The sequence below is a fragment of the Mustela putorius genome, unplaced genomic scaffold, assembly GCF_011764305.1.
Source record: "Mustela putorius furo isolate JIRA1106 unplaced genomic scaffold, ASM1176430v1.1 tig00000095_pilon_pilon_pilon, whole genome shotgun sequence".
Lineage (NCBI taxonomy): Eukaryota > Metazoa > Chordata > Mammalia > Carnivora > Mustelidae > Mustela > Mustela putorius.
The window spans coordinates 466,892-491,895 of NW_025421280.1; the positions used below are offsets into that span (position 1 = coordinate 466,892).

The 25,004-nt window shown below is 41.5% G+C and overlaps 2 long non-coding RNA genes across 5 annotated transcripts; one reads left to right on the top strand and one right to left on the bottom strand.

The window, feature by feature from the left end:
• Positions 1 to 307: 307 nt before the first annotated feature.
• LOC101690670 lies at positions 308 to 17,475 on the bottom strand. Of its 4 annotated transcripts, none has more exons than XR_198419.3 (4): positions 17,165 to 17,475; positions 16,176 to 16,249; positions 13,891 to 14,004; positions 308 to 583 (listed from the first exon to the last, which is right to left on the bottom strand). It is a non-coding gene; the product is annotated as an uncharacterized LOC101690670 (long non-coding RNA). The 4 variants fall into 4 exon arrangements; XR_001178284.2 differs by lacking the exon at positions 308 to 583 and adding an exon at positions 11,359 to 11,475; XR_001178285.2 differs by lacking the exon at positions 13,891 to 14,004.
• Positions 17,476 to 17,546: 71 nt separating this feature from the next.
• Positions 17,547 to 19,759, top strand: LOC123394405. Its single transcript, XR_006609131.1, has 3 exons — positions 17,547 to 17,606; positions 19,044 to 19,132; positions 19,584 to 19,759. It is a non-coding gene; the product is annotated as an uncharacterized LOC123394405 (long non-coding RNA).
• The last annotated feature ends 5,245 nt before the right edge of the window (positions 19,760 to 25,004 follow it).

The window sequence follows — 25,004 nt, forward strand, 5'->3', positions numbered from 1 at the left end:
ACAGTGCCTCACAGTGACAGGCTTCTGAGGCCTCGTGGACTCAGTGGGAAAGAGTGCCATCATCGATTAGTGATGTCTGCCATGGGTGAGACATGGGGGAACGGCAACCTAAATCCACATAATGCTGAGCCCCATTCTAACAGCATCGAAGCAAGCTTGCCCCGGCCAAATAGACATAACAATTTCTCTCCAGCACCAATCAGAAGAAATGATGCACAGGCAAAAATTCACCTATCTGATAGCTGAGGCTGAATCTGCTCTGGTCAAATAACACATCTTGAGTTACTGCAACCAACCAATGCCTTGTCTTACCAGCTTTATTTTATTTTATTTTTTTTTAATAAACATATGCCCATATCCATACTGAGCCATTCTGTTCATTTGCATCCAGTTTCCCACTACAAACATGTTTAAGAAGTGGAGGAAGGCATATTCTGCTTTTTGGTTTGGTTTCAAGGGTTGGGTGAGGAGCTTGGCCTGGTGGCTGCGGTGGGTCCCAGAGTTCCAGGGTTCCAAACGGGTCTCACGATGGCAGGTAACCAAGTCTCCCCACTCTCAGAACTGGTAACTGTGAAGCCTGGATCTGTGGGTAAAGCAACAGAGAGAACATAATCACATTTCACATGGTACTTTCTCTTCCTCGAAAGAACTAGCAACATGTTTGGTAAATGGCAAAAACAATAAATAAAATGAAACAAGTCTGATTAAAAACATGTTTGTAAACACTCCCTTCTTTTTCACTTAAGCAAGAGACTAGAGCTGGTTTCCTTTGACTTTACCCCAGAATAAGTGTGTTTGGAATAATGCAATAAATGGGAGAAAAAGAGCAAGTATCTCTTGCCTTAAAATATTAAATGATGTTCCCAAAATGAAAATACTGCTCTATTCACTGAATGTTATGGCAACAGGGTTATGTTTCACAAACTTCTTTAGAAAGCCTGTGGGCCAAATTCAGTATTGCCGTGTCCTTCCTTCTTTCCTTCCTTCCTTCGGTTCCTTTCCTTCCTTCCTTTTCTTTTTTCCTGCTTTCTTTTCAACCCAGTTGTATTCAAGGCTTAGGAGTTGACAGTGGAGTCCACAAAATGCAAAACAAAGAACCAAGACCAAAATAAGTTGTATGCGTGCTTTATTTGAGAGTTTATTTTTGTCCCTTCTCTTTGGATTGCTCTGTGTGCTGTGCGGGAACCAGAGCTACCCTGAGACTGAAATTTGCTGAGAGAAGGAAATCTCCACTCCCAAACTCCTCCAAGACCCTCCAGGAAACCAATCTTCCCGGGGTTCGCATGTTCGTATGGCTACATGTCAAACTCAATCTGTTACAGGGCGTACAACCCCCAAATCAGCATCTCAGGAAATGTAGCCTACATCCTGTGGCCATCTGGAGCCCGCTTCACCGAGACGTCTATTTTTCACCGGAGAAGTTGCAGAAAGGGTTAATCAATCACTGTGCCAGTTCAAACACCAAGCCTCCCTCCTACCTCCTGCTCGCAGCCGCTTTGCTCCCCAGCTCCAGAGCTGGCTGAACGAGGCCCCACATCAAAGCTGGAAACTCGAAGCAAATGTGCCAAAAGCCCAAATGGAAGTGGTGGAATTGGAGACGCCTTTATTAAGTGTCACTTCTTAATCCAGCCCCCAACCAGGCGGAGGCGACGACTGTCACACCCAAAGCAGGATTTAGACATGCCAGGTTGGGTGGAGAGTAGGGCTCCCCAGCGAGATTTCTAGTTCCCCCCTGAAAGTTGTTTCTTTGATAACTCACCTTGAGAATGTGGCCGGACCAAATGACAGCAGCGCCGCCTCGCCGGGGTTCCAGAACAAGCTATGCCCTGGTGCCCTCCCATGGACTCCCTCAGAAACGTGCAGGCGGTCAGTCTGCTCTTCCTTCTTGAACATTTCTTGGAATTGGACACAGATGACAATGCCTCCACTGTTGCGTAGGTCCTCGGAGAAACTGAGGCTGGTGTGGTTCTGTTACCTTTCTTGTCCTGGTTCTTTGTCCCTTAGTGAGAACATTGTCATTATCCCTTAGGGTCATGAATAGGCATGGTCACATCTTCCAGTTTCCCCATCTCTTGCAAATGGGGGCTTCCCAGTCAGATGGGCTTGAGTGAAAATCATAGCTGTGGCGCGGTGTGCCTGCAGGGCTCACGTTTCCTGGTCTCCACTCTACCCTCTGTAAAATGGGGACAAATCAGCATTCCTTGAGGAATCTGAGTTGCTGAGAAGAATTGTGAGAAAATGCGTGTGAAGGATCAGGACAGTGTTGGCTGTTAATAAACACTCCATGTAGCTGCTTCGTGACTGTTGTCGATCACATATTCATTTAACAAACACTCTCCAGATGCCCTCTCTGTGCTAGACACTGGCTTAGGCAACTGGTGGCAGTGATGAACAAAATAGGCAAGATCTTGGTTTCCATGGAGTGTGTGATCTCATCAACAGAAAATTTAAAGCACACGAATGAGTAGACAAGAACATTTAGAGGCTACTGTGATAAAGTCCTGAGGCTGGCACGTGGAGACTAGGAGCTCTGGAAAGTTCCTCTGAAGATGAAAGGACTGAGTCCAAGATCTGAGTCTCAAGAGACACCAGGCATGTGAGCATTCCAAGCAGAGGCCATGATTCAGGACAGAGCTTGGCATGTAATCTGTGGACAGAGAGAAGGCTGATGTTCTCAGAGCACAGGGAGAAGGACTTGGCAGTGGCCTTATTTCTGTACAAGTTTGAAGTGTTTACAGGACTTAAGGAATAATTTTGCACTTCACTCCCTACCCCCCTTCCTTCTCAAGTCTGTCGTCTGTCGCTCAGGACAAGGGCAGAGTTCCTGATCCATCCCTCTGCAGCCCAGAAGCCCCCTCTGACATTCATAAAGGCACAGATTGTTTCCAAGAGAAATGCAGAACCTCAGAGCCAAGCAGCTTTGAAATCTCTGGAGGGAAGTTCACACACATGCCAAAGAAGGCAAAGTAGAAACATAACTTTTTTTGTTGTTGTTTCTCCTTTCCCAGAAGTAAAATGGACATTGTGACTGTTACAATACATGGTGACTGAAATCTCAGCTTCATTTTCTTTGGTTTTTCATGCCTGGTACAAAGGGCTAAACATCCGATTACTATCTGCGTGGCTTTTCTGTGAGGTTCTGTGTGTTCTGACAGAGAGAACACGTCATGAGGAATCGTGTCCCACGACTGGCTTTTCAGTTCGGCACCTTCATCGCTGTGTGACCCTAGTTAATTTACTGACCCTCTCTGAACAAAGCCTCTCTTTCTTCATCTGCAAACTAGAGATCTTAATATTTGTGCTGTAAGAATTCTATTAGGCTTAGTAGGCGGAGCACTTAACATGGTCCTGGCAGCAGGTAGAGACCCTCAGCGAGGAGGCATTTGAGCAGAACTAACAGTAATGTAAGTCCCTAGCTCAGGGCACAGCAAAGTGCTGCCCATGTGCCAAATCAGGACTATTGCAATTTTTATAAATAAAGTTTTATTGGAACACAGCCTCACCTCCTTGTGAATCCTTTGTCTGCCACTGCTTTCCTGCTACCTCAGCTGAGTTAAGTAGTTACAACAGAGGCCATAGAGGGCCCACAGAGCCCAACTTACTCTCTGGCCCTTCACAGAAAATGTTTGCCCATCTTTGCTCTTGACTCCAAATGTCAATGTCTTCTCTAGTGTTTCGAGATGCCTGAAACTTTGTTCCATGTCACAGAGTTGTCTTGGGTTCTCTGTCGTAACTTGCTCATGGCAGGCCGTTACTACAGTGATTCATTTGAATTAAATACACACACACACACACACACACACACACATACACACTCCTATTTACCAATCTTGGTGTTGCTCAGCCTTTTATTCTTCCCAGAGACCCTTTCCTTCTGTTGCATTTTTTTTTTTTTCAGACCCTTTCAGTCCCTTTATCTGTGCCGGGCGGACAGATGCTGTAGGTTTGCAGTCACCCACATAACCTTTACCCTTTGCCGGATCTCATGTTCCTGGGTTGAGCAGACCCTGCTGACCAGCCGGCGCCTGTGCCTTCTATCCAACCCTCTCTGCCCCTCCCCCGCAGGTGTCAAACTGTGGAAGTGGCTATTGAGACCTTCTAAATGTCCCCAAGCAAGAATTGCAAATAATAGACCAGCCGGTAGGGGTCAGATGGTGGGATGCTAAGCCAAGCAGCCTGGACTGGACTATCCTACAGTGCCTACCGTCCCTCACCCCCTCCTCCTCCTAATTCCATGTCCCGCCACTTTATTTTATTTTTTTTTTAAGATTTTATTTATTTATTTGACAGACAGAGATCACAAGTAGGTAGAGAGGCAGGCAGAGAGGGAGAGAGAGAGGAGGAAACAGGCTCCCTGCAGAGCAGAGAGCCCAATGTGGGGCTCGATCCCAGGACCCTGGGATCATGACCTGAGCAGAAGGCAGAGGCTTTAACCCACTGAGTCACCCAGGCACCCCCATGTCCCGCCACTTTAGCCTGGCTTCTTCCAGCCCAGACCCCCTGGCCTCCTTCCAGTTCCTCAGTCACCGGCAGTCACTTGCTCTAGCTGTTCCCTGTTGGATACCTTCCCTCAGACAGGGGACCTTCTTTCATGAACCTTCTCCTTGAGTCCTGCCCTGACCACCACACTGAATACTGCAACCAGCCAGCCCTAGGAACATTCCTGCTGGATCTCCCAGAGGGGCTTGAGTTCTCCCACAGCATTTCTGACCTTCTGCCGTACTCTACTGCGCACTTATTATGCTCATTGTCATCTCCCCCATCATAGTCCCCAAGAGCAGGGACCGTGATGTGCTTTGCTCCTTGCTCTATTCCAATCGAGCCCAGAACTTACGTATTTACTGATTTACCAAACACACTGCACTTATTCTGTGCCTGACACTGTTCTAACCTCTTTAAACATACCTACTTACTTAGTGGTAGGTACTCAATAAAACCGTCGCAGAATTGGGAGACTAGAGTGAGACAGCAAGTGTACAAGGGTTCTGGAGTCAGACAGAGTGACATCCCCACCGTGCCCCTGACACAGTCCTGCTGTGTAACCCTGGGCAAGTCACTTGAACTCTCTGAACATGAGTTCTTTTTCACTGAGAAAAGAGAAATGAGAATTCTCGTTCGAAGAGTTGATGGGAGGGTTAAAGAGGACGTTGTTGGAAAGGTCTGGGTATCATTTGCTGCACAGAGAATGAGCTAATTGTGGTAGCACTTTGGTAGTGATGGTGCCGTGTCACTAAGCAGTCTTGAAGTGCCAGGCAGGCCATGACTTCTTGTTCCTATCACCATCCCTCTTTCTGCAAAGAGCAGCAAGACTTATTAGGATCATCCATAAATGTCAGTTCTTCAAGCCAAATTAAGGAAGGAGAAAAATTTAAGAAAATTTTTAAATTAAATTAAATTTAATTTAAAATTTAAGAAAAATTTTCTTGGGTGACCTTTCCTTGAAATTAATGGGAACTATTTCAAAAATTTCAGTTCTAGTAGCTTTCGTGTGTGTGTATGATATTGTGGTAAGAACACTTAACATGAGATCTACCCTCTTAACAAATTTTTAAGTGTGTAATACCATTATTAATTGTAGGCACAATGTTGTACAGCAGATCTCTAGAACTGGGTGACTTTGTATAACTATAACTTTCTACCTATTGAAAAGTTCTACCCCATTTCCTCCTCCCCATGGCCCCTGGAGACCACCATTCTACTCTCTGCTTCTACGAGTGTGATGATTTTAAATACATCGTATAAGTATTTGTATTTGAGATACTACATCTAAGCATTACAGTGTTTATCTTTCTGTGACTGATTTTCCCACTTAGCACGAGGTCCTCCAGATTAGTCCCTGAAGCCTTGGGTGGCAGGATTTCCTTCTCTGTTAAGGATGAATAATATTCCACTGTATGTATGCTGCCTTTTTTCATACCCTCAAAGAAAACCCAAGAATGAGTAATTTAAATATAAAAAATGGATTTATTTAGCTATTCAACAACCATTTTGTGTATTTATTGATCACCTGATGTGAGCTAAAAGCCTTGTCCCAGAAATTGAGGACACATGGTAATTACTCTACTTTGGGTAACCACTATCCTGGTATAGTCACACTGGTATAGTGACGATGGATGGGCTAACCACATCATAAGTGTTCTGATGAGGAAATACAGACCCAACAGACATGCGCATCTCCTGTGGTTAGTGGCCACTGATCCTTATCTTTCAAGTCCCATATACTGTGCTGTACACTGGCGGGTGTTCATATTTACGGTGTACCTGTGATGTACTTTCTATCATTATTCACTTTTTGTAGGGAGCAAACGAAGTTTAAAGAGGTTAAACTGTCCGAGACCAGTTAGTAAGAGACAGAGGCAGGAATTAAACTCCAAACTCAAGCTCTTTACCCAGGCATAGATCAGTGAGTGGCTGACACTAGCTCTTCCTACCTATAGTTGATGGGCACTTTCTGAGTTCATTGCCTTTTTAGAATGTGTTTTCTCATCTGTATCACTGTAAGACCATTAGAAGAAGCAGAAAAGACAATAAACAGAAAGTCATGAGCTAAGACCTAGCCCATGGTATGCTATAAATGTTAGTTCTCATCCCTCTTTCTTCTTAAATAACTTTTTGATTGTAGAGTCCTAAGTGGATGTACAAACATATACACCAAATAATTACAATAATAACAGCTAATATCAGTGAAGTACTCCCTATGTGCAAGGCATGGTGTGAAATTCTTCTCATGGATGAACTTACTGTTATCAGCACAGTAACCTTTCGGGTAGTTGCTATTCTTATCTCTTTCTGCAAAGGAGACAGAGGCACAGAGATCCTAGAAAAATCTCCCAAGGTCACAGAGCTCTTACAGGGCAGACCAGGATTTAGTCCCTGGTGGTCTGGTTCCTGAGCCTGCTCTTAACCATTCTGTCATCTAAATATCATCCAGAAAAGGGTGGAAGATACCCTTAGAAGTGGTTTCTGGTGGTAGTGGTACCACCATTTTTAAGATTCCAAAAACCTAGGTGATTTACTTGTTCTCAAAATAATGCAATAGAATTTATGCATTTATTTTCACACTGGGTAGCTTTTTCTGCATTATTAGCCTCATATTGCTGATGGTCCCATACATTTCCCTTGTAACATCAGTCAATCTCACGATAAGGTCTGCATTATTTTTCTTAGAATAGAGGACTCACCCCCCTCCCCCCACCCCCCCACCATCAGCTAGCTCAGCATGGGTACACAACCAAGTACTGTAAATGGGCCCCCAGATCATTTCAGCAAGCTTGCAACACCTCCCAACAGTTGTAATAGAGCTCGTGATTTAATTTTGGAATGAAAGATTGGGAAGCTCTCTCCATACTGCTACTCCCCAAAGCCACTCAGATATTTCTATGTCATTAACTGAAAGTCATGTCCACTTTCTCAATGATTCTGTCCAACTCAATAAAGCACGTCACCCAAATTACAGAAAATACTTCCCATTCTCCCACAGGATTACCCCAAAAAGACTTAAAGACAAGGAAGGAGGAAGGGGAGTCATTCTTTTATGCTCCTTTTCAAAGTTGCAAATCTCAGTCAGGGCCCCCAAAACTTGAGTTACCTCATCTGGACGCCGCTTTGCAAATCAATTGGTCCTTTCTCGGGCAATGAAATATTTGCTTACTTCTCCTAATGAGTGTGGTTTTGCAGACTGTAATTTCTCCGCAGCTACATTGCCAGGGCAGGTTTCAACAGAAATATGCAAACAATAAAGCACGACAGGGCACGCAGAGTTGGGTCGTAAAATGCACGTCCCCTGTGTGCTGTGAGGCAAGACGCCAGCGGCCTTGTGCCCTCAGCCACCTGTGTGCGATTCCAGCCGATCATCTGTGACTCACTGGAGGCTGATCAGACTGTTTCTGTCCCGAGGCCATTTTATTATAACGTTCGGTTGTGAATTTCATTAAGTTTTACAGTCCGACACGTGTGTGTTTATAACAAAAGCTATCTCCCCTTGTGGGATGACATTTGTTTTTATAAAACAAAAATTAAATCCAAATCTAAGCTTACGGAGGTTTAGAAAAATGTGTGTGAAAAACAATAGGAGATAAATTGTCAGCATTGACCAGCATGAAATGCAAATCAGTGTCCAGGGGGAGACTTCAAGAGCCGTTTCTGGCATCACTCATGATGCCATAGGAAACATAGAGGGGGACGTCATGGAGGCGTGCTCTATGGGCCATTGAGTAGCTGGATACTGAACCCAGCCAGGGCCAAGAAACACCCAAGGAGGAAAATACAGAATTTTGCCCAGGCAGCCAAAAAAACAGTATTTCTTTCTTCATTACAGAGGTGGGCAGATCCGAGTTGCCCTCTCTCTCTGTGCGAAGGGAGAGTCAGGGATCCCTGCCTTTGAGCTTCCCGCCTTTCTCAGGGTGATCCTGATTTAGGGGAGGCACAGGGACCCATCAGATACTGTGTTCCCCTCTCTGTCTCATGGTGCAGAACAGTTAGGCCTCAAACCCTCTAAGAAACACATACAATGTCCATATCTTATATTTGGGTGAATTGTTGAGTTCAGGAGCTGGCAAATGTTCCTGGTCGGAAGCCAGTATACATAGAGTAAATATATTGAGCTTTCCTGGCCCTACAGTCTCTCCCCTTAGTCCTCAACTCTGCTCTTATAGTCCAGAAGCGGGGTTAATACAAACATGGAGGAACATGATGAGGTTTTAAGAAGGACTTTTTCTTTAACTGAAATTTGTATCTTATTTATTTTCACACATTACAGAATATTATTTTCTTTTTTAAATGAAAGCATGGAAAAATTTGAAAACCATCCTTGGGTTACAGATTTGGTCTGTACAAAAATAGATTTGGCCTACGGGCCATGGTTCGCTGATCCCTGATCCCTGATCTATCAGAAACCCTGGGGTGGACGTGGGAGATTGCTACTGGGTAACCTGGTAAGCTTTGCTCCTTTGCTTCCGTAAGGCTACTTCTCCAGTGGGCTGGAACAGACACATTCAAGAGGTCAAAAGCCAGTGGCAACTTTCTCATTGACATTCTGATATTTAATAGTATACTCAACCTGGGGCAGATGGGTGGTGCAGTCATATAAGCGACTGACTCTTGATTTCAGCTTAGGTAGTGACCTCAGGGCCATGAGATTGAGTCCTGCATGGGGTTCTGCCCACAGTGTGGCATCAGCTTGAGATTCTTTTTCCCTCTTCCTCACTCATGCTCTCTCTTTCTAAAATAGATAAATAAATCTTTAAAACATAATATACCCAACCTAAATTATGATTTTTGTGGAGATCACTAAGTATATTTACTTTTGACTTTTATAAAGGTAGTTAATAACTATTGTTACCTCACCTGATCTTTGGCAAGATCTATTTCTCCCTGCCTATGTGGTCCAAAGCCCCATTCCATAAACCTTAAGAAGAGATACAGTTGCTACACCTGAAATCAAGTTAGGGCAAATTCTCTTGTTCAGCCAGTAATCACTCCTCTCCCCACTCCAAGGGAGAGGTAGTCTCCCCCACCCCACCCCCTTCTTTTTTTTTTTTTTAAGATTTTATTTATTTACTTGACAGAGATCACAAGTAGGCAGAGAGGCAGGCAGAGAGAGAGAGAGAGAGAGAGAGGAGGAAGCAGGCTCCCTGCGGAGCAGAGAGCCCAATTCAGGGCCCGATCCCAGGACCCTGAGATCATGACCTGAGCCTAAGGCAGAGGCTTAACCCACTGAGCCACCCAGCCCCCCCCCTTCTTTGATGTTAGGTTCAACCAGATGACTTAATTTGACCAGTGGAGGAAGAAAGATGGCAGTTCCGGGCATAGGCCATGCGAGGAATGGTGTGTTCCCATCAGCTCTTCAGGAGCTTCTGAGCTCCTATATGAGATGATTATGCCCGGAAGAGCGGCCGTCCCTTCCGCTTGACCCCAGCATGAGAGACCCCGGAATCAGCCTCACTTTGACTGACAGCCTCGAGCAGGGCCACCCCAGCTGACCCACAGACTCACAGCCAGAAGCAGGGCTGTGCCCGCCAAGCCACAGTCCAGGGACCCAGAAATGAATGCTTATGGTTGCATGTCCCTGAGATTTGGGGTGATTTGTTTTGCAGCATAATTAAGGCAATAGCTGACTAAAACACAAGATAATGGCAGAGCTGAGACAAAACCCCAAATTTCCTAAACCCAACCTGCTTTACTTGCCATTTAACTAGAAGGAAAATAAATTCACAGAAGACAGCTCCTGGCTGTAGGATATCTTGTCGGTGTGGCCTCAACAGTCACCATTTCCAGAACAAGGTAGATTGGGTATTTGTGGGGTGAAATTATTGATGAACCCTATTCTGTGTCAAGCCCCTGAGCTCGCCTGGCATGTGTGCCTCTCCTCAACCACGTCCCGATGCCCATGCTCTTGGCTTCCTACGTGTCGCCCCTCCTCCTTTATATAATTGTTGTATTTCTTTTTTTCTTTCTTTCTCTCTCTGTTTTGACTGCCAGCAAAGCTTGGCACACTGTGAGAGAGAAACCTCTTTTTGTTTATCTTGAAAATGGATGTGAGAGAAAAAGATCATCTCTAAGTGGAAAGGCAGTGTTAGAAAGAGAGAAGGAACATACCCTTAAATTACTAAAGAATGATGCAAGTCACATCAGAGAGCACAAAAGAAGCCCTTGGGAAGACTAATGAAATTGGGGGTGTCTAGAAGTTTCCGTGCTCATATGCACATCTTCCAACTGTCCAGAACCAGCTCACTTCGTGTTCTTGAAAAGTTGTAAATTTGGTGCTAAGCTCGATTTAATGATTGGCCTAAATAGAGTCGATATTTGACACAAAGGTTGTATACTTGAGAAGGACAATTCAGAAGAAGAGAAAATGGATTCAGTTGAACTGCCCTATTTTTCCCTGTTGTCATAATAATTTTCCCTGGGCACAGTGGTTTGAGAGGAGAACTTGCTGAGGAAACCATTTGGGTTTTTCCCTGTTGGTTCTGTAGCCATTAAAATCATTTTAAAAAACAATTTCAAAGGGGTGCCTGGGTGGCTCAGTGGGTTAAGAATCTGCCTTCAGTTCAGGTCATGATCCCAGGGTCCTGGGATCAAGTCCATTGTCAGGCTCCCCACTCAGCTGGTGGAATTTTGATCAGGATAGCATTGAAAGTATAGATTGCTCTAGGCAGTATAGACATTTTAACAATGTTTATTCTTCTGATCCATGAGCATGGAATGCTTTTCCATCTTTTTGTGTCTTCTTCAATTTCTTTCATGGGTGTTCTGTAGTTCCTTGAGTACAGATCCTTTACCTCTTTGGTTAGGTTTATTCCCAGGTATCTTATGGTTCTTGGTGCTTTGCAGATGACATGATACTTTATATGGAAAACCCAAAAGACTCCACACGCAAACTACTAGAACTTATACAGCAATTCAATAATGTGGCAGGATACAAAATCAATGTGGCAGGATCAAAAATTGAACAGAAATCGGTTGTTTTCTTATACTCTAACAATGGAAAAAATAGAAAGGGAAATTAGAGAATCAATTCCATTTACTATAGTATTAGTATATTCCCTTTAGATTGCTACCAGTTTCCTAGAAGCATCAATAAAGAGCCATAAATAGGGGTCCTTCTAGACCACTAATAAATGGAAAGATAAAAGCCAGAAAAGCATCTGTAAAGCAAAGTTATGCTTTGAGCATAGTGTAACTCAGCACTGTAAGAAAAGAGCAATCTTGAAAATTAATGGTCTCCTTCATCATAAGTAAAAATGGGTCAAGTCTGCTGACTTTCCTGTGGAAGTAAGAAATTATTCATGCAATGTGATCAATTGTCCTCAGTATGACAATAAGGACAGGTAATGTACTGGGTCAAATATTGGGACCTCAAATAAAAGAAAAATGGTGGTTTTTAAGCCTGGGGTTTTTTGTTTGTTGTTTGTTTGTTTTGCCTTTTTTTTTTCACTTTTTCTTTATTTTTTTTTTAAGATTTTATGTATTTATTTATTTGACAGACAGGGATCACAAGTAGGCAGAGAGGCAGGCAGAGAGAGAGGAGGAAGCAGGCTCTCCGAGGAGCAGAGAGCCCGACCCGGGGCTCGATCCCAGGACCCTGTGATCACAACCCGAGCTCAAGGCAGAGGCCTTAACCCACCAAGCCACCCAGGTGCACCTCACTTTTGTTTTAAAAAAATCACCAAAGTAAAGATGAGGCCAGCAACCTCATAGCCATTATTTACATCAAAATGAGATTAAAGCAAAATCATTGGTGTATTCTTGTTGGTTGTGCCTGACACCCAGGGGGTGCAAGTAAAGCCCCAGTCCTCCCAGCAGTCCCCTGACCATGCTGCACTTCCTGGTGTGACTTACACTGATGAGGGCAAAGGGAGGTTTACCTTTTCCTAATTCACACAGACGCCCTCTAACATCACTAAGTCAAGCATCTGCCGTAGGGGATGCCATTTTCCTATTCACACAAACGCTCTAATGTGGGCTAGTGGCCTCCCAAGCCAAAGCAAAGTGATTGCCAAATACTACATTTGAGCAACAAATAATACTTAGAATTCTCACCGGTATTGTTCATGAAAGTGAAGTGTTCATGAAATTGTGTTTTAATTCTGGGCCTTGTCCAACAATATCATGGAGTTCTGTTAACTGAGCAATAGCATTCTTGCTTTTCATCCACATTGTTTTGCTCTGTGGATGCCATACTTTGCTGGCTGAGAAAAGACTGGGCCCAGGATTAGTGACTAATGAAATGGTCCTTTGGAAGAACCTACCGAATATGACTAAGCCCATCTAGTTACACTGCTGGTTTGTTCACTAGGAATGGGCGTATCTCTTTTAAGCCCAACCCAGATGAGCTTTTAGTTGTGGGCTGTTAAAGGAATCCCAAATACTGTTAAAGTGGGATTTCTTATATGTTCTTGAAGATTCATTCAGGTTTACTCAGCCTCCTCCTTACCATATCCATAGTCTGGTAGTTTTCTATTTAAATTTTCTCATTGGAATAACCTAATTCAATGGAATATCTCAAATGCAATACAATTAAATGTGATATAACATTTCTTAAGGGCAATTTTATTTAAAATAAGGCCTGGAAATACTAGATCCTTTTGAACCAGCAGTTCTTGGCAACCTCTTGGCCATGTCTCCTTTCATAATACTCATCTTCATTCAGTCATTTGTTCTAGAATTTTCCTTCCTGTCTCCAAGTCTCTACACCTACTATTCTTTCTCCCTGAGATCTTCTTCTTTTCTGTCTTCCCCTAATTATTTCCTGTTCATCCTTCACATCCCAGCTCCAGTATGACTTCCTTGCATGACTTCCCTAAATTATTCTTTCCACATTTGATTCATAGCCTGTGTCTTCCATAAGGAGGTCAACAAATCTGTATCTCCAGAACCTCAACCAGGGCCCATCACTGAGGAAACGTTCACCAATTGTTAGGATCTAAGTGTTTTGTGTCTACCCCACAAATCACGTGTTGGAACTCTACCCCTCAATGTGATATTATGGGGACGTGAGTCCTTTGGGAGTTAATTAAGTCTGATGAGGTCTTTAGGGCCTTCCTTACAGAAAGAGGGAAAGAGACAAGAGCTGGCTTGCTCTCTCTCTCTCTCTCTCTCTCTTTCTGTCATGTGAGGACACAGAGAGAGGTCAGCTGTCTGCAAGTCTGGAAGGAAACTTTCACCGGGAACTGAAGCTGCCACTACCTTTCTTTGGAACTTGCCAGTCTCCAAAACTGGGAAATAAATATCTGCATTTTAAGTCCCCCCGCCTGGTATTTTGCTACAGTAGCCCAAGCAGATTCAGACAGCAACTATTCATTGACGGACAGATGAATGAAAGTGTGAGAGGAAGAAGCAGAGAAGGGAAAATTTATCTGAAGGATAAATTAAATATAAATAAACAGATACCTGTTTAGGATTTAGCCATCAGGATAAGATGAGACCAGTAACGGTGAGAGCAGCAGGCAGGAAACCAGTACTTCTCACATGAGTATTCTACATGCCTCCACCAGAAACACTCTGCTGTTAGAGGGATGGCCTCAGCATATTGTTAGACACATGAAAAAGGTTGGAAGGCAGTATTTACTGCATGGATCGCACTTTCTTTTAAGAAAAGTATAATAGAACAACACAAATGTGCACAATAATCTAGAACAAGGACCAGAAGCCATCAACACATTAAGAATAGCTGTCTCGGGATGGTATAAATCTGGGCGATTCCTTTCTTTTCTTTTGCTCACCCATATTTTCTCGTTTCTCCACAATTAGCATGTGCCACTTATGGGCACCATATGTCGCTTTCCTCCCACACAGGCTCCATTTTCCCCTCACGTCTACTTTGAGGCAGCCTCAGTAAGTAGCTTTTTGTGTTCTCCAAAAAAGAATCTGCTTAAACGTGAGCACTGGGGAACAATGTAAATTCTGTGGAAGTTTTTCAGTGAGGCAAAGAGGATGCTTCTACCTCAGAGCCCACAGTGATGATCTCAAAAAAAAGGTCCCCACAAGACAGTCTCTCCTATCCAGGCTCTTTTCTAAGTACCCAGTGGGTTTCCCTCTTTCTCATCCCACCCCCACCCCGTGGCTTCTCAATCTCTCTTGGCCCCTTGCCTCAACTCCAACTTCTGATTCTTATAAATGTAAAGTCACTTCCTTCTTCTGCATGAACACTTGTCCCGGCCCCACACTTGCTCCAACCCCATAGCCGGTTGAATGTAACTTCTCAGCAAAGGCCACATTTCCTCAGTTAAAAAAAATCCTCAAACCAGCTGCTGAGAAGACATAATTTCATCCATGTTGCTATGCATAAACAATAAAATTTAAACCATAATTATATAAAGATGAAAAGGTTTGTGTGTGATTTATCATTTTCCCACAGAGTCTCTATCACTTCCTAGTGAAGACCATTGCTGGCCTTTAAAGCAGAAAGATTTCAATGAAGAACAGAAGTATAGACCACAGCCTGATCCAAGATTTTGCTGATCTTTCAGGAACATGATCCACTACACATTGGTCTAGTTATCAAGTTTCCCATCATCCTCTAGACCTTGGTTTTCAGATTCTCCAAGCTGGTGGAACTTTCGAAAATCTTCTTGGTGGAATTATAGGGCATCTTAAAGGGCTTGGCACAAATACAAAAAATAAATCTACAGAACTCCATTTTCTTTCAGAAGTCCCCACTGTTGCCTTTTGAGCCTTAAGAAATTCACAGGACCCCGTAAAAAGCCACAGTTCTTAGTAATTGAGCAGAAATAGAAAGGGGCTGAGAATGGCCAAGTTCTAAAGCATTTTCCAATCATTCTAATGCTAACTCACCCAGTTTCCATCCAGAGCTCCCATATATAGCTGAAGTCGGAATTCCTTTCCTTGTTGTAAATAATCAGATGTAACCTTTGTCAGTTTTCAGTAAAAGCAGCTTTCTCTTAACTATAACACGCCAGGTCCCGTGCTAAAGCTTACCATGCATCCTTCCATCCAATTCTCCCAGTAATCCTTTCCACATTGTACAGATGCCATTCCTGTCACTATTTTGGATAACTAGGGGTTAAATGACCTATATAAATTCCCATAGACAGTGGAGGTTGTGTTTGAAGCAGTGGCTGACATCAAATCCACGACTCCTAACTCTTTGAAACATTCCTGCTTCCCCTATAAATTTAAATCTTCTCTGCCTTCCTTGTAGCATATAGCTAGAGAGAATTACATGTTGTCCTTAGAACAGATGCACTAATATTATATTTGCAAAAAAAGGTTTTCTGTTGCTCTGGCCCACTTATTTTTTTAAGTGACCCCTATTAGATAGCAGTTAAACATCTGTGTTTCCAGATGGTTGGGAAGAACATCATGTGTGTTTCAGCCCCTATCACTGGAACTCCTAGAAACCAAGGAGAGTAAATTCAAGGACTGTTATTATGGAATATATTAATATATCATTCCAAAGTCTTGGTCTTCTGAAATTAAAATTGTCATATCCTGTATCTTTTAGAATGTGTGTATATCTACACAAGAGCATAAAATGGTAATTTTCCCAAAAGATTGTTAAAAGGTATACACTAGTGCTCTATCCTTTCTTAACTCTGTAAGATCAAAAATCTTTAAAATTATTTGTCCTTTAGAATCCACTGTTAAAACATATAAAAGATAGAACATACAATTTGTTCTACAAGATAGAATTTTATGAATACAAAACTTCTTACCTTTTCATATAAACATGTAGGTATTTTCTTCCAGGTCAGACTCAATTAACCCTCATGAAGTCTTCATACAAGAACTATTTGTGATTCAGCAAAAGACAAAACAAAAGTTTTGATGAAAGTGGTAATTCTTTGGGGTTTCATTTTGCAAGTACAAACTCAAGGATAAAATTTAAAGGGTATCCTAGTTACTATCCAAAATCTTGACTCCCACTATGAAATATTATTGTCTCACACAGAAATAAAGTACGGAGGGGGGGAATTTTTTATCTTCACAGTCCTTCTAATTTTTCTTATATGTGTGCTTATGGCATCAAAAATTAGATATCCAGAGGTACTTTTTTAGCCCTGCCATCCATCCAATTTGAGTTCCAATTTTGGTTCCACTGGACACTAGCTGTGTGACCTTGTGCAAGTTCTATAACCTCAGCTGCTATGCTTATAAAATAAGGATTATAGAGTTAAAGCGTGGATGAAATGGGATAACATTTTCAAAGTTCTAATGTCCAGCAGACTGCCCAGCACACAGTAGGTGTATAATGCATAGTCACTCTAATGATCATGATCATTTCCAAACTTCCTCTAGCCACTTCTCAATATCCGATTGCCCTCTATGAATGCAAATCCACAAGTCCTACCCTCATCCTACCGCTCTGGGATACACAAAGTTCTGGTCATTAACAGTCACAATCCTCAACGTGGTATTGTTTAATGAGCCCTTTGGGTCTTCCTTGGCACTCTAAATTTTCTACTACCCACCTAACTCTTGGGATGAAAATACTATCTCAGGAAGATCTTTCACATCATGCAAATTTCTGAGATACTACCTAATACTAAGTCTTTAGTTTATATTACCTAACTCTCATGAGGCAAGGATTGTTGAGAAAGAACACCACAATACAGATAAGTTTTGATGAGAGAAAAGAACAGGGAAAAGAACTTAGCAAAGTTGACGTCAAGGGAACACATGTCAGAGGGATCAGCACGCCTACCATTTTATATGTAACAGAAGAGGTTCCTTGTTTCCTGCCTCACCAGTTCAGTGGCTGGGTGTGAGCCCCCTTCTGTTCACAGTCTAGCTTCCCTTCCAATGCTCAGTCACCAGGACCAAGTCCACATCCATTTTCCCCAACACATACATACCAGACCTCATGAACAATTGTATATTATAGTCTCTAGCCCCTGAGAGTAGTACTTTCTGAAATGGTTCACGTGCATGAAAACTGCTTGCAGACCTTATTAAAATGCACATTCGGACTCGGGAGGTCTAGGGTGGGGCCTGAGGTCCTGCATTTCTAACCACCTCCCAGGTGATGCTGATGCAATAATGAGAAAAAGAACTCTGAGCTTCCAGATCACTTTCCTGGTGACCTCATGAGTTCTGACCACAAGCCGGTGCAAAGGGAAGGCATGTATTTCATCTCTATTTTGCAGGTGAGGAGGATAAGGTGCATGGCACTTAGATGCCCTCTGAAAGTCAGGTGGGCAGACACTCAGTCTGAAGCCAGCATTCTTCCAGCGGCACGGTGAGGCCCTCACTTTGATTCTCAAGGCCTTAAGTGTCATTACTGACTTGAGATCAACTCACAAATACATCTTAGAGGAAAGAGAGTGAATGGTGTAGCTAGCTGACTTTTCTCTCTCGTGTTCCTAGATCTGTTATCTATTCCATCTGGCCCGCCTGTTGTCACACTCTGCCTCTTCTCTGTTCATAATCTTCACTTTGTGAAAGCATATGGCACAGATGGCCACTTCACAAACAAATACTTACTGATCTTTTATCTGGGCAAGGCACTGAGTGATGATCTAGGGATAACAGGATAAGATGTGTCCCTGCCCTCAAAGAGCTTTCATGATACCAAAGACCGACGTCTATGCCAATAGCTAAAGTAAAAGGCAAGCCATGGCAGCACGAGACATGATGTGACAAAAGGAAAAAGGGAAGTGAAATGAAAGCACCAAGAAGAGAGCCATTCGTTTCTGGAGCAGATCAGGGAAGATTCTTCTGGAGACTGTATTTGTGGGTTGACCTTTAAACTAAAGCAGGATTTCGACATGTGGGAAAAACTGTGGAGGAAGAGGAGGAGAAAGAAAAGACAGATTGCAGGCATGAGTAAAGGCTCACTGGAAGATTTTCTCGTTTGAAATGGTTAGTCTCCTTTGCTTCCACTTGTCCATCAGGCTTGTCCATCTGTAACAAAGTCCACAGGAAACACAATACCTTTCCTCTAAGGTACTGGCGGCAGAGTGTAGTCTGGTATCACTCCCCCTCAAAATGGAACCCGTCCAGATTCCCACATCTCATTCTTCCTGAGTCCAATCCACCTCAGGAGAAGTATTACTTTTCAAGAAGGGACTTAGAGGCTCAGATAACAAATCTCTCATTGGTGAGTCATGTTCTTCTTGGCAATCCAGCAGCCCATGGATATTTCCTTTCCAGCCTCTTTCTTTTCCAATCATCCCTAATGGAAACATTGCCTCATGCCTTCCTTTGCCAAATCCTCTGGCTCACCTGATGCCCAACTTCCGGGATTTCTTGCTTGAATTCAATTTCTATCTCCCATAAACAAATTATCCAGGCTATCTTCCTTGAGCTATTTGGGTACTAAGCATAGAAGATGGTACTAAGTTATTGGAAGACAATCTTTACTTTGAACTTTTTTGGGCAATCCCGTTTAGGAACTAACAATAAAGAAGGTGAGGCAGGCAAAGCACTAGGCAAACAGTATATGGTCAATACATATTAATAGTTGTTGATATTACTGGTTTCCATTTAACCAACATTGTTTTGATGAGATCCAACCAAGTCGTTTTTCATTTTGCTTAATAAGTGTTCCTTTTTGTGAATTCTCTCCTAATATCTTCTTTCAGGAATGTGGAACATTCTAAACAATCTCTGTTATTTCAAAAAGTTGCCTGAATCAACCCCATGTGAAGAAGAAATCCTCAATAAACAATAGGTGTGTCTGCTTTGAAAGAAAAGGTTCTAGCCTTGGAAATATTGCCCCAACATCCTTCACAACCACTGTTAAAATATCAAATTACTCCTGACTAGCAACTCTTTAAAATATTCTTATATTTTATATAAGGGGTACCTGGGTGGCTCAGTGGGTTAAGCCTCTGCCTTCAACTCAGGTCATGATCTCAGGATCCTGGGATCGAGCCCCACATTGGCCTCTCTGCTCTGCTCCCCCCCGCCCCCGCCACTCTCTGCCTGCCTCTCTGCCTACTTCTGGTCTCTCTCTGTCAGATGCATAAATAAATATAAATAAATAAATAAATAAATAAATAAATAGAATGTTCCTATGTTATCTTCAGCAAAGTCTCTCCTTGCCAACATTTTATAAGCTCTTTAAATGAGGGAGAAATCATAGCTACCATCCCTATAATGAAGTCTTCCTTCCTCTACAGAAAGCATCTGCCATTTTATCAGAAGTCACTTCCCATCCTTGGAACTCACATCTCAGAATGACGTATAATGTACATGTGTTTAGTAGAGAGAAGGTCAGTCTGAAACAAGGAAATGTGTATTTTAGGAAGAGTAAGTATAATCCTATTACTTTGAAATAAAAGTAGCAAAAAATTAATTAAACTACCAATGTGTTGACAAGTCAAAATTTCTAATTAGTATGCTAATTTATAAATTGAGGTCTCTAAAGTGCCCATATTTGAGGTAATCTTGTAGTTGAAAAAGTTTTTCTAGTTTTTGACTACCATATTCTTTTTTTTTTTTTAATGTTTATACATGTATTTGAGAGAGAGAGAATGTAAGTAGGAAGGGCAGAGAGAGAGAGAGGGAGAGAGAATTCCAAGCAGATTCCATGCAAAGCACAAAGCCTGGCACAGGGCTCAATCCCATGATCCTGAGACCAGGGCCTGAGCAGAAACCAAGAATCCAACGACGATTAACTGCACCACCCAGGCACCCCATGACCACCATATTCTTTTACTGAAAACCTCACAGTTGTTCAGATCAAACAGAATCTTAAATTAGAAGCTATGAAAATAAATATCTTTCTTTCTTATTGGAATTATGTTAATTATGAATAAGTATGAAAATCAATACATTTTTAAGAAAGTAATCTTCACTTCTTCTCTTTAAGGAAATGCTCCATGAGCATATTAGTATACCTCCTTTTTAGTTTATATATATTTTTGCATAATTGAGTTCATATTTATAATTATTATCATTATAGTATTTTCCACTTAATTAAATTTCTTGGAAAAACTTCATTTCACTAACTATATAGTATTTTTAAATGCTTATGTCTAAACATTTGTACATTCTCTTATTAGTTTATATATGTATTATTTCTAGTTTTGTATTGTAGATAATTCTATAATAAACACTTTGTATATAAATTGTTATCTGTACTCTTATATACTGAAGAGAGATTCTTAGAAGTGAACTTATCCAATCAAAAGTACATTTTTTTTAACTTGTCATTTTGTCCTAGTTTTAAATTTACAGGTTAGATGGAGGGGAGTACAAAATAATCCCTTACATGCCTTTACTTAGATTTCCCACATTTTGACATTTCACCACATTTGCTTTACGAATCTCTCTCCCCACCTCCTCTCCCTGTCCCCCTCTCCATTTCCCTAACCCTCTCTTTCTCTCTTTTCCTTTCCCTTCTGCCTTCCCCTCTTCCCTCCAAGCTCTCTTCTCTCCCATTTAAGAGTAACTGACAGACATGATACATGTTAACACCTAAATGCTTCTGTGTTTATTTCCTAAAATTCTAGATATTCTCCTATAGAAGCACATATAAAAATCTGATAGAAAATTAACATTGATGGTATATATGGTCTAATTTAAAGAATTTATGCAGATTTCTCCAATTGTCCTACTAATGGTCTTTATAGCAAATAAAATCCTGGATCATACATTTTCTTCAGTTGTCATAAGCCTCTGGCTTTCTGTAATCTAAAACAATGCCTAGGGTTGCCTGGATGGCTCAGTCAGTTAAGCGTGGGACTTTAGTCTGGCTGAGGTTGCAGGCTCAGGTCCTGATCTTAAGTCCTGAGATGGAGCCCTGCATAAGGCTCTGCGTTCTGCAGGGAGTCTGCTGGAGAGTCTCTCCCTCTACCCCTCTCCCACTTGCTTCCACGTGTGCATGGGCTCTCTCTTTCTCAAATAAATAAAACCTTTAGAACAATTCCTCAACTGTCCTTTGTCTTTCACAATATTGATATCTTTAAAGAATAAAGGCCCATGCGTTGTAAAATGTCCTTCACTCCAGATTGCTCAAATATTTCCTACAAGTGGTTTTAGGTTATGCATTTGCCACAAGAATACTGTAGCTGGGGTGCTCAGAGCATCACATCATAAGGCTCCTCATGTGGGTTTGTCTCATTACTCAGGATGTCAACTTTGACCCTTTGGTTAAAGTGGTGTCTGCTACGTTTCTCGTTTGTGAAGATACATTTTTTTCTCCTTTGTAATTAATACATATTTTACAAAACTAGGGAAATATCTATTACTCCTCAAACTTTGACCCATTGGTTTTAGCATATGTTGACTATTTTAGGTTGAATTCATTGTTACTGAGATAGCTGCCATATGGTGGTTTTCTGATGCCATCCTTCTTTCTGCATTTCTCAGTTATAGTCTCCTAGAAGGAGAACCCTTCCTTCTCCTTAACTAATTATAGCTATATGGACTCATGGTTTCCTATTTTATTTAATGGGTCATAGTCTATTATTATCTCTACTTTGATACTCCAAGTGTTCCAGATTTACTTAGTGGAAGTTCCTTTATGTTGATACCCATGTTCTTTTGGCATACTCCCATAAATCTTTGAACATTTCTTACTTTCAGACATAGCATGAAGTTCCAAGTCTATATTGTTTTTTATTCATTTTTGTTTGTTGCCTCTCCCCTAGAATCAGCTATTTCTCCAAGGGCTCTTAGTTCCTTTCAGGGGAAAACGGCATTTGAGACCAAAATAGGAATGCATGTGGCCACCAAAGTGTCACTCATTCTAGACTCTTTCAACCTACAGAGCTGGAAAATACAAATTTGTATATCCATACTCTCTCATGAGTATGTGTATATAGGTACTTGTATCCATCTCTAGAACTGTATCCATAGCTATATATGTTAAAAAATAATGAGTATTATATGACCTACTATTGAAATGACTGTCAATTCCAATTTAACAGAAGAAGATTTATTCTAATTTTTGCCCTTTTTGTATTTGTAACTCTCTTCTCCAAAATCTCAACTATTGCTCCTACTATCTTCTATCTGTTTACTCATCTGTTCAATCCTAGTTTACACAGAAAGTAGTTTCAAAATTGCTACCCCATAACTCTGTGGAAAAAAAAGAAAATCTATTAAGGGCAGGCAGATACTTATTAATCAACCTGAGGATCACTAGTTCAAATAAAATGTTCAAAAAAATGCAAACTTTCACAAATATCAATATATATCATCAAATCACTTCTACAGTTACCAGCAGTAATTAAGAGTAAATGACTGAAAGTGGCTTACCGTTGGGTAATGTATATGTATAATGAATGTAGTCATTCACACCCACATAAAAACCAAAACAAATGTACTGAGTCAGTTAAAAAAATGTTACTATCATCAATTGTATTTTTTTTTCCTCTTGCAAGTTATTATTGGAGGAAAAATGATTTTGAAACCCCAAATGTTTTCTGAGAATTGGCTCTGGAGTTAATACCACAAGGGACTTTACCAAATACTGAGGAGACCAAACAGTGGGCAGTGCCTCTGGGAGGGGGAGGTGAAGAAGCAAGTTGGGGTGAAGCTGAGTATGGATAAGACTCTTGTGCACACATACACAATTACCAAAGGAACCATCTTTTCTCCTTCCCCCTACCACCAAGCTCCAGGCTATGTGTTTTGGCATTTATATATCCCTTGCCCTGAAAATTCACTTTAATCGGAAACTACTGAATTCAAATGTTGGGCTAGAAGCCAGGCCAACTGCGCTGTGATTTGCCACTTACTCCAATGCCCCTTCAGGAAAGCCATTCAATAATTCAGAGAAAACCAATGCTATTCAAAGGTCCTATGGCTCTTACAAGCTTAGTAATAAATATTAAATGAAATCACAGGTATATGAGAATCAGATCCAGAATTCAAGTAGAGGATTCATATATGCTTGGATAATCCCCTGGGTTTCTTCAAAAGGACTACCAAGATCCATAAATTAAATGAGATGTACTCAATTCTCCTTAATTTACTTATATTTACATAGACTGCTCATGATAAAGCTTCCTGGCTTCCTGGCCATTCCCAAACCAAGACTATACTCTACACATTTTCAAGTGTGAATTCTATAGTAAACCACATCTCAAAAACAAAACAACTAGTTCCTAAAACCCTTCCAATGATAAAAACATTAGAACTGACCTTTATAACATGGGTATGATATGCCAAGCACGAGGAGGCAGAGCCTCTTATTATTTCCACTTAACACATCAGGAAACTATGGCTCAAAGAGGAAAAAATACCCAAGAACATGCAGGTAATAAGTGGACAAACCAGAACTGAAACCCACCTCTTTTCCTTTCCAAACTCCAGGATTTTAACCCACACACCATGACTCCAGTGAAAACATACAAGGTGCGTCCTGCTGTTGTCATGGCAAATCACCATAGTGCCCCCTCAGAACAAGGCTTTGCAATGGCAATGATTCAATCACTCAAGTAGGTATTTTGGTTGACATAATGAATAATTATCTTGGCTGATGGTTTGGGGCTTTTTGAGAGTTCACTTATGTCTTCACAAAATTAACCACTTACCTGACCAGACTAACTGATTCAACCAATAAGTTCAGCATCATGAAAACATACTCCCTGAACTGAGATTCACAATATGAAGTTATAGGATATGTTGAACTGCCAAAAAGTACAATAAAATAAAATAAGATGGAGTTTGGGGCTATGGATTTATATTAAAGACAGTGATAATCATTATACTGGTCTAGAACAGTGCTTCTCTCACATTAATGTTCATACATATTACCTGGGGATGCGGCTGGCATACAGATTCTGACTTGGTAGACCTGGGTGGGGCACGAGATTCTTTGTCTCTAACCTACCTCCAGGTAATACCAATGCTGCTGATCCATGGACCACACTCTGAACAGCAAAGGTCTAGTGTTGCTCCCCAAACCTCCCCACCATGAAGATTATCTGAAGCCCCTTTGAAAATTGCACATCCGCAGGATCTACCCCAACCTGCTGACTCAAAATCCTTAAGAGTCCAAGAAAGCTAAATGTCTGTTGGGCATACAAAATGACTTGCATCCTCAGAAATCTGGTCTGGATGACTCTAAAAACCAACTGTGGGACTCTCCTATACTAGAATATGCAGGAACAATGATTCATTTTAAAACCTAGGTCTTTCAGTATGTTGCATCAACTGATCTATGCTATTTATGCTTAGTGATTTATGAAGCTCTCATTGTTTAATGAGCTATATGTATATTAGGCAGTCTTAGTAACATGAGCCCTGTCTGTCTCAAAGACCCAGCTATAAAACTTCACTAGGAAATGGATTAAGGCTGACAGATACTATACATATGCATACTTGAGGTTGGTATGTATGTATGGTTAGGGTTGTATGTGTACAAGAATGTTGGTTATTCGGTGGTTAAAACTAGAGGGGGAGACAGAAAAGAGCAAGCACAAAAGTTATAAGACTTTACAGCATATACATTTACAAAACCAGTAAATATTAGTAAGATTTGACTCTTTGAAACAAAACAGTTTTAATACAGTTAGCCAATCCTGTCAGAGTTGTGCCAGATTCCCCTTGTTTCAATAATATATTTAAATGTCCATCTTATAATTAAC